A 14,593-nucleotide genomic window follows, 5' to 3' on the forward strand; every position below is an offset into this window, starting at 1 on the left:
TGTGACAGGTGTTCTTTTATCTTACAATCTTTTTTTGACATGTTACACAACAATGACACCATTTTCCTGCAAGAATCCTGAATCTGGCATTATACAAATTTTGTTTGAACAACCTCACCATTGCATCTCTCCCTAGATGTATGTATCCAGGGACATGTTGTATTATATGAAACCCCAAAGTGTTGGGCAACACTGGCCTCCCATCAGCTGACATCCAAATATAATTAGCATTATTCTGACAGCCTGCTCTGGTCCAACCCTACTGCTCTGCTTCTAAAAAATCTTTCTGTACTCTTTTAAGCTTTTCCTATGTGTCAGTTACTGGTGTCAACTTTAAAAAGAAAGCGTCCTGCTCAAATATACTTGTGTAAGCTCCTTTAAGTGTGCAGGCCACTAATGCACAATTCAGTGCAATTTCGTCAGCATGACTGCTTCCAACTCCAATGTGACCATTGCCACTTTGGTGAGCTGCACATTTAGCTGCTGCAACCTCTGTTGTCATTTGAAGTGGTGGTGGGCAGTGAAATCCCCTCCAACAGTGTAGTTTGCTGAGTTTTTTCAAATCCACACCCGCTCTCTACGTGAGGTTCAGCACAAAACTCTGATAGAGATACGTAGCAGAGTTTGCCTGCACATCCATCCCTTATTTGTTACATATGTAAGTACTACTAAGTAATTGACACAAGCTATTGCACCCAAGGGAGCGATATCAGTCTAATAGTGGCAGACAGGAGGGTCAGAGTCTGCGTTGTCAGTAAATGAGAAGTGCATCCTGTACAGCCCAGAGTTGCATATATTGTCTATCTCCTTCATGAGCTGTTACACCCCAGGCCTCTCCATGGGCTTCTCCCCCCAGCCTCACTCGATGATTCATTTGAATAGAGCTCCCTGGGCCCCTTGGCTGCTAAAGGTGGGCCCGGTGAGGGGTGGCCGCAGGTGATAGGCCACCACGGCGTGTAGCATATACCGCCTCTCTCCGTCGGTGAAGGGCGCCTTGCGGCTCAACGTCTGCCATCTGCCACAAGTTGACAGCGAAGGAGTAGATGCCAGACTTGTGGGGGTGGCAGGCCACACAGCAGCTCGGGCCATGGTGCATGCATGTGCCAAGAATATGGCAAGCAGTGGTGGGATGAGCACAGGCCTTGTGGTGCAGCAGGCACAGCGAACAGCCGAGGTCACCAATCTTTCAGCAGGTGTACTATGCCATGTTGAGCTAGCAGCTCGTTGGCAAGCTGCAGGTCCAGGTAAACAATGCTGTGCAAGTGCAAAAAGGTCAGGCCCGGAGCCACATTGTGGCATAACTGAGGCAGCTGGTGGCACCTCCAGTACTGATTTTTCAGGGCTGGCCATCTTTACTGTAGGCCTTTCCGGGGGGTTGATTAATATAGATTGCATGGTGCAAGGTGCATCTGCCCACGTACTCCATGATGAAAGCACCCAGGCTATCAGGATGAGGATTCTCCAGGTGACCCATGCACCACTACCATCTTCTCTCCTACTCTACCACTAGCTAGTGCACCACTATCTTTCCACATTCTATGTACTTGCCCTGCACGATTCACATGATCTCTACAGTGCTGTCATGAAACGTAGCCCATGAGTTTCCACACCCATCATTGTTTCTGTGCACAGCTCCACTCTCCGCAACCCAACACCAGATCTAACCATTCTCTCGGAATCGCAACAGACTCCCTGACTTTACAAGTCTTTCTAATTGGACCTTTCTGCGCCCTGTGTGGCTCTCTTTTCTTTGGCTTCATCCATTGTCCCTACCGTGTAATACTTTTGAGAGGACAAAAGTAAATTAATTACGGTAATCTGGTTGAAAATTGAACTACCCCGAAGCTCCGAACCACGTGTGGGATTGGCTGGGTGAGTGCATCAATTTGAGATTGGTACAGAGAGCACAGTGTGAATGTGCTATTCTCGAGGATTGGTTCAATTTAGCAATTGTTCATTTATTACAAGGCTTCTGAGAGTGCACCATTGGTTGCATCCACAATGGGAGGTGGAGGCCCGGGCTTCATGGTATATGTTTGTCATAGAGCATTTGATGGCTGTGGTAGGTAGAGCAAGGGTAGCGTTAGCTTGGTGGCATGGGGGAAGCACATGTTGAGTTTTATAAGGAATGTTTCTGTGATGGGAGGCAGGCTGAATCTCATTTGCAGTACGTGGTGCATATTTATTTATGGTTACAGCTCCAAAATATGGTGGAGTGGAACTCTGTGGAATTAAACTGAGTTTTTATGCAACTCCGCGGAATTCCGCGTAGGCAACTCCACAAACTCAGCCCACCCCTGATCTGAAGTGCCTCAAACAAGTTACTCACATGCTCCAGAGGATGTCATAATACCCCTTTGTTACCATAACTGTCCGAAATAATGGACCACACCAAAGACATACTGATTATCTGTAAAAATAGTTTCAATTGGGCAGGCAATCTGAAAGCTCTTGTAAGGGCAATTAATTCTTCAACCGGTGCTGAGGTAACAACTTGAAGCTACGAGACCTCTACAACATAATTAATTGTGCGAACAGCTACTCCCAGGGCACCCTCATTATCACTTGAACATGAGCCAGTGACAAAGATCATATAATCATGCTTTTTCCAGGGTTCATCTTTAATGTCAGGCCTTGGCTTAGTGCATAAATCTACAACATCTAAACAATCATGTTCAACTTCATCACAAACATCTTCATTTATAGACAGGAGTGTTGAGGGATTCATTACTTGACATATTTTCAAAGACACATTTTTGGATGCCTATATTTGTTGTTCATATTTTGTGATTCTGTTGTGTGCCATGTACTGGGTAAGCATAATCCCAACTGAGTGAAGTACCATAACAGTTAAAGGATATCCTATCACTATGCTCTCACTCCTTTCAATTCTAACACCAATGGCCGCAACCTCTTCAAGGCAACCGGGAGGTTGTAGCTACAAGGTTAAGGGTAGTAGAAAAATAAGCCACAGGTCTTCGAGTATCTCCCTGCATCTGAGTAAGCACTCCTTCTCACCACAAAACAATGGAAACATTCTACTGTAATGAAGCTTTCCTAGCGTCGGGGAACAGCAGAGATGTTCTTTCAGCTCATGGAAAGCTTTCAAGCAATCAGTGTTCCCTGAAATAGATCAGGCACATCTTTGTGTGTCAGCCTTAGTAAAGGCTTAGCCACTAGGAAAAAGTTAGGTATTCACTGCCTTCTGTAGCCAACCATTCCCAAATATACATCCTGGCTTCTCCCTGTGTTCAAGGTGAATTAATTTGCAGAATTACTCCCTAAAAATACCCCATGCACCCCAAACCCTTAACCCACCCTGACCCCTAAAAATACCCCAGTGCCCCAAAACCTAAATGCATCCTGAACTCCAAAATTACCCCAGCACCCCAAAACCTTAAATGCACCCAGAACCCTAAAAATACCCCAAAACCCCAAAACCCTAACCCACCCTGACCCCTATAAGAATCCCTGTATCCCAAAACCTAAACACACGCTGAACCCTACAAATACCCCAGCACCCAAAAACCTTAAACTCACCTTGAACCCTCAAAATACACCATGCACCCCAAAACCTTAACCCACCCTGACACCTAAAAATACCCCAGTGCCCCGAAACCTAAATGCACCCTGAACCCCAAAAATACCCCAGCACCCCAACACCTTGAATGCACCCTGAACCCTAAAAATACCCCTCACACCCCAAAACCCCTAACTCACCCTGACCCCTTAAAATACCCCTGTATCCCAAAACCTAAATGCATCACTGAACACTCAAAATACCTCATGTACCCCAAAACCCTAACCCACCCTGACCCCTAAAAATTCCCCAGTGCCCCAAAACCTTAAGGCACCCTGAACCCCTAAAATACCCCAGCACCCCAAAACCTTAAATGCACCCAGAACCCTAAAAATACCCCAAAACCCTAACCCGCCCTGACCACTAAAAAATACCCCTGTACCCCAAAACCTAAACGCACCCTGAACCCCAAAAATACCCCAGCACCCCAAAACCTTAAATGCACCCTGAAACCTCAAAATACCCCATGTACCCCAAAACCCTAACCCACCCTGACCCCTAAAAATGCCCCTGTACCCCAAAACCTAAATGCACTCTAACCCCCAAAAATACCACAGCACCCCAAAACCTTAAAGGAACCCTGAACCCTCAAAATACCCCCTGTACCCCAAAACCCTAACCCACCCTGACTCCTAAAAATGCCCCAGCACCCCAAAACTTGAATGCGCCCTGAACCCTCAAAATACCCCATGCACCCCAAAACCCTAACCCACCCTGACCCCAAAAAATACCCCAGCACCCCAGCACCTTAAATGCACCCTGAACCTTAAAAATATTACCTATACCCCAAAACCCTAACCAACCCTGACCCCTAAAAATACCCCTGTACCACAAAACTTTAATTTTCACAGTAACTCCAGTATGCGTAGTAAGTACATGCTAAGTAATGGAACATGCACAGTAAATGCATGCTAAGTAAATCCATTCTAAGTAAGGGCACCTGCGAACTAAAATATGGGTAGTAATGGTAATACGAAGTAATGGCCATGTAGTAAAGGTAGAATACCCTTTCAAGCAAGTAATCACTGCTTCATATTTTTCCATGACTACAGGAGATGATGCATTAGTGTGAGCATCTCTCATTGGATCTTCACATGGCCATTGCACAACAACTTTGCATTCAACCCACAAACTATTAGGCACACCAATGTCAAAGAATGTATTTAAATAAATCTACAGCACTTTTGAAATGTTAAAAGATTTTTCAACCTGTGTTTTCCGCTGTACAGGCTTGTTACTCAACTTTGGAAAATTGTTCAAAAAATGCTGCAAGATCACCTCTGCTCCATGATCACTCTCAAGGAATAATATGATGCTCCCTCTTCATCCTGAGAACCTGTTGATGGCTTTGTATTTTCCCTATCTACCTCAGATTGTCTCATTCTCTTTTCATGTTTCTTTGACCATTCACTCTCTAATTTTTCAAAGTCATTCTATTTATGGGTGCATTTTACTAATTCAGTTATGCGTAATTGCATTTCTGAAGAATGCATTGTCTCAGTAGATTTATCATCCAATTGAACGCCGTAACTTCTCTGCAAAGGAAATTTTTTGAAAGACCAGGATAATTTTTCAAGCCAAATCAGTTAGTTCATCATGTGTAAATTGCTGAACATCTTGTAATTTCCTTACTCAGGTAAATCAACTCTATTTTGTGATACTGGTTCAAATGCTCAAGTTCTAAGTATCCCCTAATATTCTTCTTGAATTCCACTTTTAATTTGGAAAAATTAAATGGTCTCTCACTTTCAGGTTCTGGGGTAACTTGTCGGCCTGCACTCGGTCTTTTTAAATATTGCAGCTTCTCAAACCACGGTGGAAAAATCCCTTCTTCAAACAAATTGGTCTCTCCCTGGGCTATAGGTGCCATAAAGACAATACTACCCACTTCTCTCAGTGATTGAATTGTTTGTGGTGGTTTTCAGGCAACCATCTGTGAATTATACGATGTTGCATAAACCCAGTCACAGTAACTCCTCCAGCAGCTCCCTGACCTCCTAAAGTACCTGAAGTATTTATTGGGGCAGTCACAACTGGCCTTGGCGCTGTCTGTATTCTTGCAATCTGTGATACCTGTGCCTAATGGTCACAATCGAAGCAACCTATTGGTGTTCTACAATAGGGGGTGGAGCAATCTGGAATGTCTGAAATGGTCTCTCAGTATGGATTACACTCTATTCAACAGGGGCAGTTGCCACTGTAGTACTTGCAGTTGTATTAGTGTCAAAACTTGTTGTAGGGACTACAGAAGGTGGTGGACGCGCAGCTAAATATGCATCCAATATTTCTTCCCCCGTATCACTATCAGTATCTCTCTTCTTCTTGTCTTTTTCATTTTCTATTTTCTATGTTTTAGTAGTAAAAACTAGGTATAATCTATTTCCCTCTACTATTGCTTTCCTCTATCTCTGTTGTTCCTTATCCCATCAAGCATCTGCATAATTACACACCGCTCTTCTAGTCTTTCTCTGGTACTTCTCCCTTTCCATTTCTGATGCTGTCTTTTCCCGCATTTTTAATGCGTTGCAATGTGGCGGTTTAGGTGGTGGCTTTCTTTCATAATGTTCTTCCTTCAACTTGTCAATAACTCTTAACTCAAATCTAATATTTTGGAAAACTCAAAAGACCCTCCTTTTCAGTAATCTTGCACCATTGACAAAGCTACAAGCGTACGCAATCTCAATTTTGTTGCCATATAATGAGCAGGTGTACCCATGATAGGCTCCTCTTCACCTTCCTCCATATCGGAACTGTAACATCACCTTTCACAAGATTAAAAAATCCTTCAAGACATATTATGATTTTTGCAAAGTTCAACAACAAATTATTCAGTAATTTAATATAAAATTCAATGTTTTGATTCTTTTCCGAAACCTTCAGAATACTTTTCTTTAATCCTGTAAAAGCTTTAATACTTGAAGAATTTTTAACCAATCTCAATGTGATTTTAACACAATTTCCCTATCACAGAGTGGCACTCTGTGTCGTCACCAACCAATCACAGCACAGCCGTACACCAACCAAACAATCTCATAACAGCACACTATGACATATGATCGCGCTCCTTGAAGCTGTTCACCTTCCTGTCTCTTGCACACACAATTCTACAATCTTAAACAAACATAAATACACTAACATTTGTCTGTGCCACTAAAGAAAACGAAAGTCAACTGAACAATTGGAATATAATTAGGTTTTTATACCTTCCGATTTTTCACAAAAAAAAGAGTTTTCACACAAACTAATTAAATCTCGACCAGCAGAATATCACTCTAATCAATGCATCTTCACCCTTTGGGCAAATAGGTTTGCCATGTGTTTCCTGCATGGCTACTTGTAATTTTCCCTATGTTAGACTAATTGTGCACGTTGTAGGCCGCATTTTCTATTGCACACGTTACTATATAAACACACTTGTTTTTGTGCCACATTGTACTTTCACACAGAACCTGCATATATCTTCATGTTCTGTTCTTTTCCTGGGGTTTAGTCTGAACATCACAGACAAGGTCAAACAACAATGCCCCTTGTTATTCTCTCTGGTCAGGCACTAGCACCGAGACATAACATGAGAATGAAGCTGCTGTTTATGGACCCACATATATTATCATATAACTGAGCACAAGAGTTTGAGTAGACACAGTGAGCAAGGGGTCTGAAACAAGATCGCTATAATGGGCGTAAAATCCGTTCCGTTTGCAGAATTTGTGGATTTTCTGCATTTTCGCGGTCCGCGAATCTCGCGAAATTGCATGTGGGACGGATTTTCAAAAACTGAAGTACATGAAGCACTTACAGGGTTACAGCAGGTGCCCAAGTTGACGCTAATTTCTTTGTAACTATTTACAAAATGGTTACAAAGAAATGAACTTCAACTTGGGCACCTGCTGTAACCCTGTAAGTGCTTCCTGAGTGGCGCCTCCAGAGTTGTTGCCTACTTGCAACTATTCTCTGACCCTGCTCTGAACCTCGAAGCAGGGTCAGAGAATAGTTACAAGTATGGCACAATGCTCCAGGCTGTCACAAAAATTAAACCACAACAGGAAGCACTTACAGATAAGGAAGCAGGTGCCGGACTTGAAGCTCAAATTCAGTAACACATTAACCAGGATGTATGACATTACAACGCATACTTTTACAACGCCTACCTTTACAACGCATTTTTTACAACGCAACATCCTTTACAACGCATTCCATTACAACGCATGCATTTACAATGAACTTTTAAAAACGACCTTTACAATGCATTCCCTTACATCGCACACTACCTTTATAACGCATACCATTACAACGCATAATATTACTTTGCATGTAAGGTAAGTATTGGATAGTGTAGGGGTAATAATTACTATTCTAACTCTACTAGGGGGTTCAAAAGTAGGGTAAGTGTTGGATAGTGTAGGGGTAAAAATTACTATTATATCTCCAGGGGGTGCAACAGTAGGGTAAGTGTTGGATAGTGTAGGGGTAAAAATGACTATTCTAACTCCAGGGGGTGCAACAGTAGGGTAAGTGTTGGATAGTGTAGGGCTACTATGTGTTGTAATGCTATGCGTTGTAATGGTATGCGTTGTAAAGACAGCGTTGTAATGACATGCGTTGTAGTGGTGTGCGTTGTAGTGTCATGCGTTGTAATTGTTGCATTGTAAATGCATGCGTTGTAATGGATGTTGTGTTGTAAAAGTTTTGTTGTAATGGTAGTGCGTTGTAAAAGTTGCGTTGTAAAGGTTGTTTCCCCATTAACCAGCCCTCGGTTGAGGCTGGGCAGGTGTGCTTTCTCCCCATAATCTACAGTGGTGAACCAGAGGGTGCTGTGATGAACCAGAAGATGCGGTTGTGAACCAGAGGGTGCTGTGATGAACCAGAGGGTGGCAGTGGTGAACTAGAGGGTGGCAGTGGTGAACCAGAGTGTGCTGTGATGAACCAGAGGATGGCAGTGATCAACCAGAGGGTGGCAGTGGTGAACCAGAGGGTGGCAGTGATGAACCAGAGGGCGGCAGTGATGAACCAGAGGTTGGCACTGGTGAACCAGAGGGTGCTGTGATGAACCAGAGGGTGCTTATATGAACCAGAGGGTGGCTGTGATGATCCAGAGGGTGGCAGTGGCGAACCAGAGGGTGGCAGTGATGAACCAGAGGGTGGCAGTGATGATCCAGAGGGTGGCAGTGGCGAACCAGAGGGTGGCAGTGATGAACCAGAGGGTGGCAGTGATGAACCAGAGGGTGGCAGTGATGAACCAGAGGGTGGCAGTGGTGAATCAGAGGGTGGCAGTGGTGAACCAGAGGGTGCTGTGATGAACCAGAGGGTGACAGTGATGAACCAGAGGGTGACAGTGATGAACCAGAGGGTCGCAGTGGTGAACCAGAGGGTGGCTGTGATGATCCAGAGGTTGACAGTGGTGAACCAGAGGGTGGCAGTGGTGAACCAGAGGGTGGCAGTGATGAACCAGAGGGTGGCAGTGGTGAACCAGAGGGTGGCAGTGATGAACCAGAGGGTGGCAGTGATGAACCAGATGGAGGCGCTGCTAAACTGCCCGGGAGCCCTGTGGGTGTGAGCCCCCGCGCTGCTGAGCTGCCCAGGGGTTGTGAGACCACGCTCTACTAAACTGCCCCGGGGCCCAGTGGGTGTGAGCCCCCGTGCTGCTGAACTGCCCCGGAGCCTTCTCAGTGTGAAAATCATTCGTGCTCAATTGCCTGGGAGCCCTCTGGGTGTGAGCACACATTGTGCTAAGTGCCCCCCTGCCCCCAGTACATATATACACGTACCACTCAGAACCATTATGCTCTTGCACCATGAAGTCTGGTGCCTGGATGCTCCTGATCCATGTAGGTGGTACCACCGTCTGGTGCAGTCAAAATGTAAAGTCATAACTTGCTACACGGCACCAATAAACACGTGTCCCCCCTGGCACCGGTATGCACATGTACCAGGCGTGGAGCACCTGCATGCCACTGCACCCTACTGCCCAGCACCAGTATATGTCTGTACGGGGCAGTTTAGTATGAGATGGGACATTGTCCAGCAGCAGCAGCTGCATGCGCCTGAACCCACTGAGCAGGATCAGAATGGCTTTGTACCAACACGCGCAGCAGAGCTATCTTGGACATCTGAAGGATTCTGGGGTCCTGTGCCAAACGTATTTTTGCATCCATGAGTTTCCCGAGCGCCATCTCTGTGTTGCTCCTGTGACCAGGAGGCTGCTTTCTCCTCATCTGCTGCTCTGCTCAGTCTCTGACCCTTAATAAACAAGATGCATGTGAACTCGCATAGAAGCCCTGCCCGTTTGGCCCCGTCCACCACACACTAGCGGTATGAAACGTCTTCCCGCCGTCCCCACTATAATGGCCAGCTCACTCAAGGGACCTCGGCGCCTTTTGGCGCGCTGGCAAAGTTACAGGCACACGTAGTCACATATTTGTGCAAATGGCACAAAAATCCGCGAGTTCGCGGAAAAATTGGCGAACTCTTGGATTTTTTTGCCATTTCGCAGGAATTTGCGGACCGGGAATTCGCAAATTTTGCCCATACTTATATAGAAAGTCTATCTCTGTATGCTAAGGTACAGGGTCTGCCACTAATCCCAGATAATCAGCTAGCTTCAGTAGAAGGGAGGAGGGATTAGGATATTCTGTCGTATAACATGACAGGGCTTTTCATGATATGCGGTTTATTGACCATGGTAACAGTATTTTCAGCATGCGTTTGTTTTTTAATTGTGGCAGAAATACAGCATTTTATGACACAACAGTTTGAATAAATATTCTAACCTTCCTTCATGTCTCTTGTTTATTCTATTGTGGATGAGCATGCATGAGAGAGCAAAAGGGTATACCCTGTTACCGCTATCCCTGAGAGGATTCAGAGTGCGTGTTGTGTTCTGGGGCGCCAATTCCCTATTTTCTTTAAGATTAGGAGAGCAAGAGAGACACAATAGCACTCAGTCTCTACTTGCCGATGGTCTATGATCCCAAGCATACTTTTGTTCCTGAGCAGAATCCCTGCAACAGGTTCTGCCAGCATCAATAAATATAAGTACAATGACCACAGACCATTATAATCCCCATCTCACTTGTATAGTTGGAAGTAGCTCATGATCTACACCACAAAATCATAGCAGACAAGAAAATCGTATAAATATAAACTACACGTATCGCAATATCTTAGGCTTTGCCGACCTGTTAACCTCTTCTTTCTTCACAATCAACACATACACATCACCAAATCAGCATGCGTCCTCCGATTTCAATCAATAAAGTCAACAATAGTCACAGTTCATGACGCATAATCCTATTAACACTCACTCCTCCAATACAGCAACAACTTTCACAAAATAGCACCTCATCAATCCTCAAGTTCTGGGCATTGGACTATGGGACTTGGCATTTCTCTAACTTGGGCAAGGCTTTTTAGCTCCACTTCTTAGAACATAAACATTCCTGCTGCTATCACATTTGCTGGAGCGGGCATTCGTTTAAATAGGAGTCCATTTACCATCACACACAGGGTTGTTTGCCGCTGTATTCCATCCAATAGGTCAACAGACCTTGGATGTTGTATTTTAGAAGGTCAGGAACAAATCGTCACATAAGAGTAATCACACATTCTATCTAAAGTTCAGTCAATATTGACAGTTAATTACAGTTTTAAGGGCTGTGGCTTTCAGAGTTTAGTAAATAATCTTTATTAAAAATCATTAGTTGTAATCATATTTGTTTCAATAATCTTCTTTTACTGAATTGATAAAAGCATATGGCTAATTCAATTTTTGATACAATGCTTTAAGAGTGTTCCACAAAGGAAGAAGTCCCAATTCTTAGAATGGGATGAAAAGGTGTCAGTAGGAACCCATAAAGAGTTTCATTTCAAAAGAGAGTGATATCAAGCATAAAGCTTAAGTTATATTCAAAAGTCATTAATCGATCAAAGCAGAACATCCCATAAAGAGAGGCTCACAAAACACAGTAGAGTCTTATAGGCTGTGGCAATGCGCAGTAGCAGTAGCAACCGCAAACAGCAATAGAGTCTGGGAAAAGGAAAGATGTAGGGATTGAAATATCATAAAGAAATCGGCGGTCTCAGATGAAGTTAAACTAGCATTTAGAAATGATGTGGTTAATTCTTTGATCTTTTGCTCGTCTTGTTCAATCATCTTTCAGTACTCTTCCTATGAACAGGATCATTTCTCTTCTACCGACATGAATACAATGGTTCACAGACAGTAATCTCCAAGAATGCAACTTTGTTGTATTAGTCTAAACTACACATGAGGCTTTTTACATTTCGGGACATCTTTTCCCACAAATGAGTCAACATCTCTAACCATATAATAACAGAAATTGCATGTTAGCTAACAATGGGCTATGTCCAAATGGAAACATCTGAAGTAACAAGACAAATCTATTTGTATTATATATCAAACAAATATGTTAAAAGAGGTCAATTTCAGCTTATGTTTTGTAATCTATGTCTGGTAATTCTTCATAATTCTACTAAACGATAAATTATAAACATGTGTTTCAACACTTCTTTGTATACGCAGAAACGTTTTACAGAGTTATGTAAAATATTTATTTAATAAAAACATGATCATTGATAGGTCAAGAATAAAACATTGTATGCGTGCTTCAGCACATTTTAGTCAACTACTTGTTAAACAATGCTGTTTTAAACATTTTGAGGCCTAGAACAAGTAAGTATAGCTAACTACTATAATTGTGCATGTTTTTAAACGCATTCTGCTCAATTTAAGTTTGCACATTAATATTACACATATATTTTAACTATATTATTTTCTTAAAACGCCTCTTCTGTAACTTTATTCAACAGGCAACCCACTAAGCTCTATGTGCCATGTCTTTTTAAAAAACTGGCTGCAATGTTACCCGGGATTTCAGTAGAGTGGCTCCTAACTCTGCTGACACACATTTGCCCTGCAAGTAGACAGGAGACTGTGGGGCCAGGGGACTGTAGTGGGGAGGGTAATTTGCTTGTTAACCACGGAAAGGCTGCACAACACTCCTCCATTAGCAAGAAACGAACACCAGGAGCAAAGCAGAGGTCAGGGCTGGCACAGTGAGCCAGAAAACTCATTTTTTCACAAAAGCCCCCTCTAAATGGCAGGGAGCCTTTAATAAGATGATCTGGGTGGCTAGGGCTGACCACCGAGAGCAAATTGATCCCAAAACCGTGTGAAACGACCATATGGGGCACAATAAATCAACATTTAAGGCTCAGTCCCCTAGGGGACTGAGCAGAAAATAAAGTGTGTGGAGCTCCACTTACTTTCCCCCAGGGAGAGCAAAGTAGCCGGAGGTAGACACATCCTCAATTGATTAATGTTGATAAGGAGGGGGTGCATGGGTCTTCCTCCCAAAGCCAACTTGTGCCCTCATAGCTCCATTCTCTGTGACCCAACACAAGGATGCCCCAGGGAGTCCATATCCCGGGACAATCAAGAGGGAGGGCATTAATGCCATCATTGCTGGGAAAACTGCCCCCGTACCCTTCTCTGGTGGGGGTTGGAACACTCAATATCACAGTTCCTTTCTGCAATGGGAACCACCACATAGCTTGCTCCCACCCAGGCTGGAGTATCAGCAGACTGGAAAGCAAAGAAAGAAATGCTGGCTCCCACACAGAGGTGCAGCACACATGCATGGAGACATCTGTGGCTGCGGAGGGCTTGGAGGTCCCCTCTGCAGCCCCCAATGAAAAGGGAGGATGTGGCTGATCCAGAAATAAAGAAATGAATTAATGAGCAAATGTGCATTACAAAATAGAAAAGTGTGGAGCAGAGCTGCTTCAAAAGAAAACTAAAGTTGGGCAAGCCTCTCATTAGTTATTCACTACACTTGGAGCATGCCTAAGAGCACCACATAAGCCCCCAATAGGGCTCATTATGTGCATTTCTTTTGCTTGTAGTGCCCAAGGAGGGGCAGAGTCACCACAAATGTTTCCTAAAGTATTTTGGGCCTGCCAGGAGCACAACAGCCTGCACATGAGGCCCATAAAAATGGCACCTAAAGTATCACACGGGGCAAGAGACATGGCCCCAAGACAGGTTTATTGCTTACTTTAGACACTCCTAGATCCTGTACTTTTGTACAGAGGCTCTAGAGTGTAGGAACACCAGTTGGTTGGTCATAGAACTGCAGTAGCAAATTGTGAAAGTAAAAGAAAGACTCTCAGGCACGTTGTTGATTTCAATGCCTTTTTGACACTGCTGATGGTTGACAGTGTAAGGTTTTGAAGTTTAAGAAATGATGTTGAATGTTTGCAATACTCCCATTTACTTCCAAGTTGGGTTATAACATGTATGGCCTATTGATGCTGTCCCAGTTGATTGTATTGGTGTTGCAATGGTGAAATATAAAATGTTGCTGCTTTTACTAGTTTGGTGGCTCTCTGGAAAAGGCAATACACCTGCTTTATTGATAATGACGCCCCTTTATATTGTGTTCTTGCATCTGGAATATGAGGGTGGTATTGTGCCACCAATTTCAAGACCCCTTATGGGAGTACCGTGCTATGAGGGTGTAAGTGTATTTCCATTTACTTCATTGTACATATTTCAAATTCCTTTTTTGCAAAAAAATTACTGACGGAACAATAATTTATTACGTGTCGTTGCCCACCACGAGCTGTGGTATTACCTCATACGACCTCCGATGAGTAGGGCTTGTTGGACCGCTTTGCTTTGCTATCAAGAGAAAGTCAAGTGCAACAATGGAGTATACTACACGGGGGTACTTGGTTCCCAGTAAAAACACGGTTGCAGACTTATTACTTGTGAAGGACTGATATCCTTTCCAATTAATAAGCACATTTCTCACACAAAATAAATTCTGAGCTTTAACCGTGCTATTATAAAAGGTAAAACAAGAATAATTTTAAGAAATCTCCAATTTGTCTCCATGATGTCCCATTGCCAAGGTTGCCGTGAAAGGCTTGCTATTGAATATCAAAAAGTATTTAACCCCTCAGTTTGAGAAAAAACACTCTTGCGTATCAGTG

At 43.6% G+C, this 14,593-nt stretch overlaps 1 pseudogene; it reads right to left on the reverse strand.

Annotated features, from left to right (window-relative positions):
* Positions 1-714: 714 nt before the first annotated feature.
* On the reverse strand, positions 715-1,474 carry LOC144769470 (serine/threonine-protein kinase mos-like; annotated as a pseudogene).
* Positions 1,475-14,593: the final 13,119 nt, after the last annotated feature.

Source organism: Lissotriton helveticus, chromosome 7, assembly GCF_964261635.1.
Source record: "Lissotriton helveticus chromosome 7, aLisHel1.1, whole genome shotgun sequence".
NCBI lineage: Eukaryota > Metazoa > Chordata > Amphibia > Caudata > Salamandridae > Lissotriton > Lissotriton helveticus.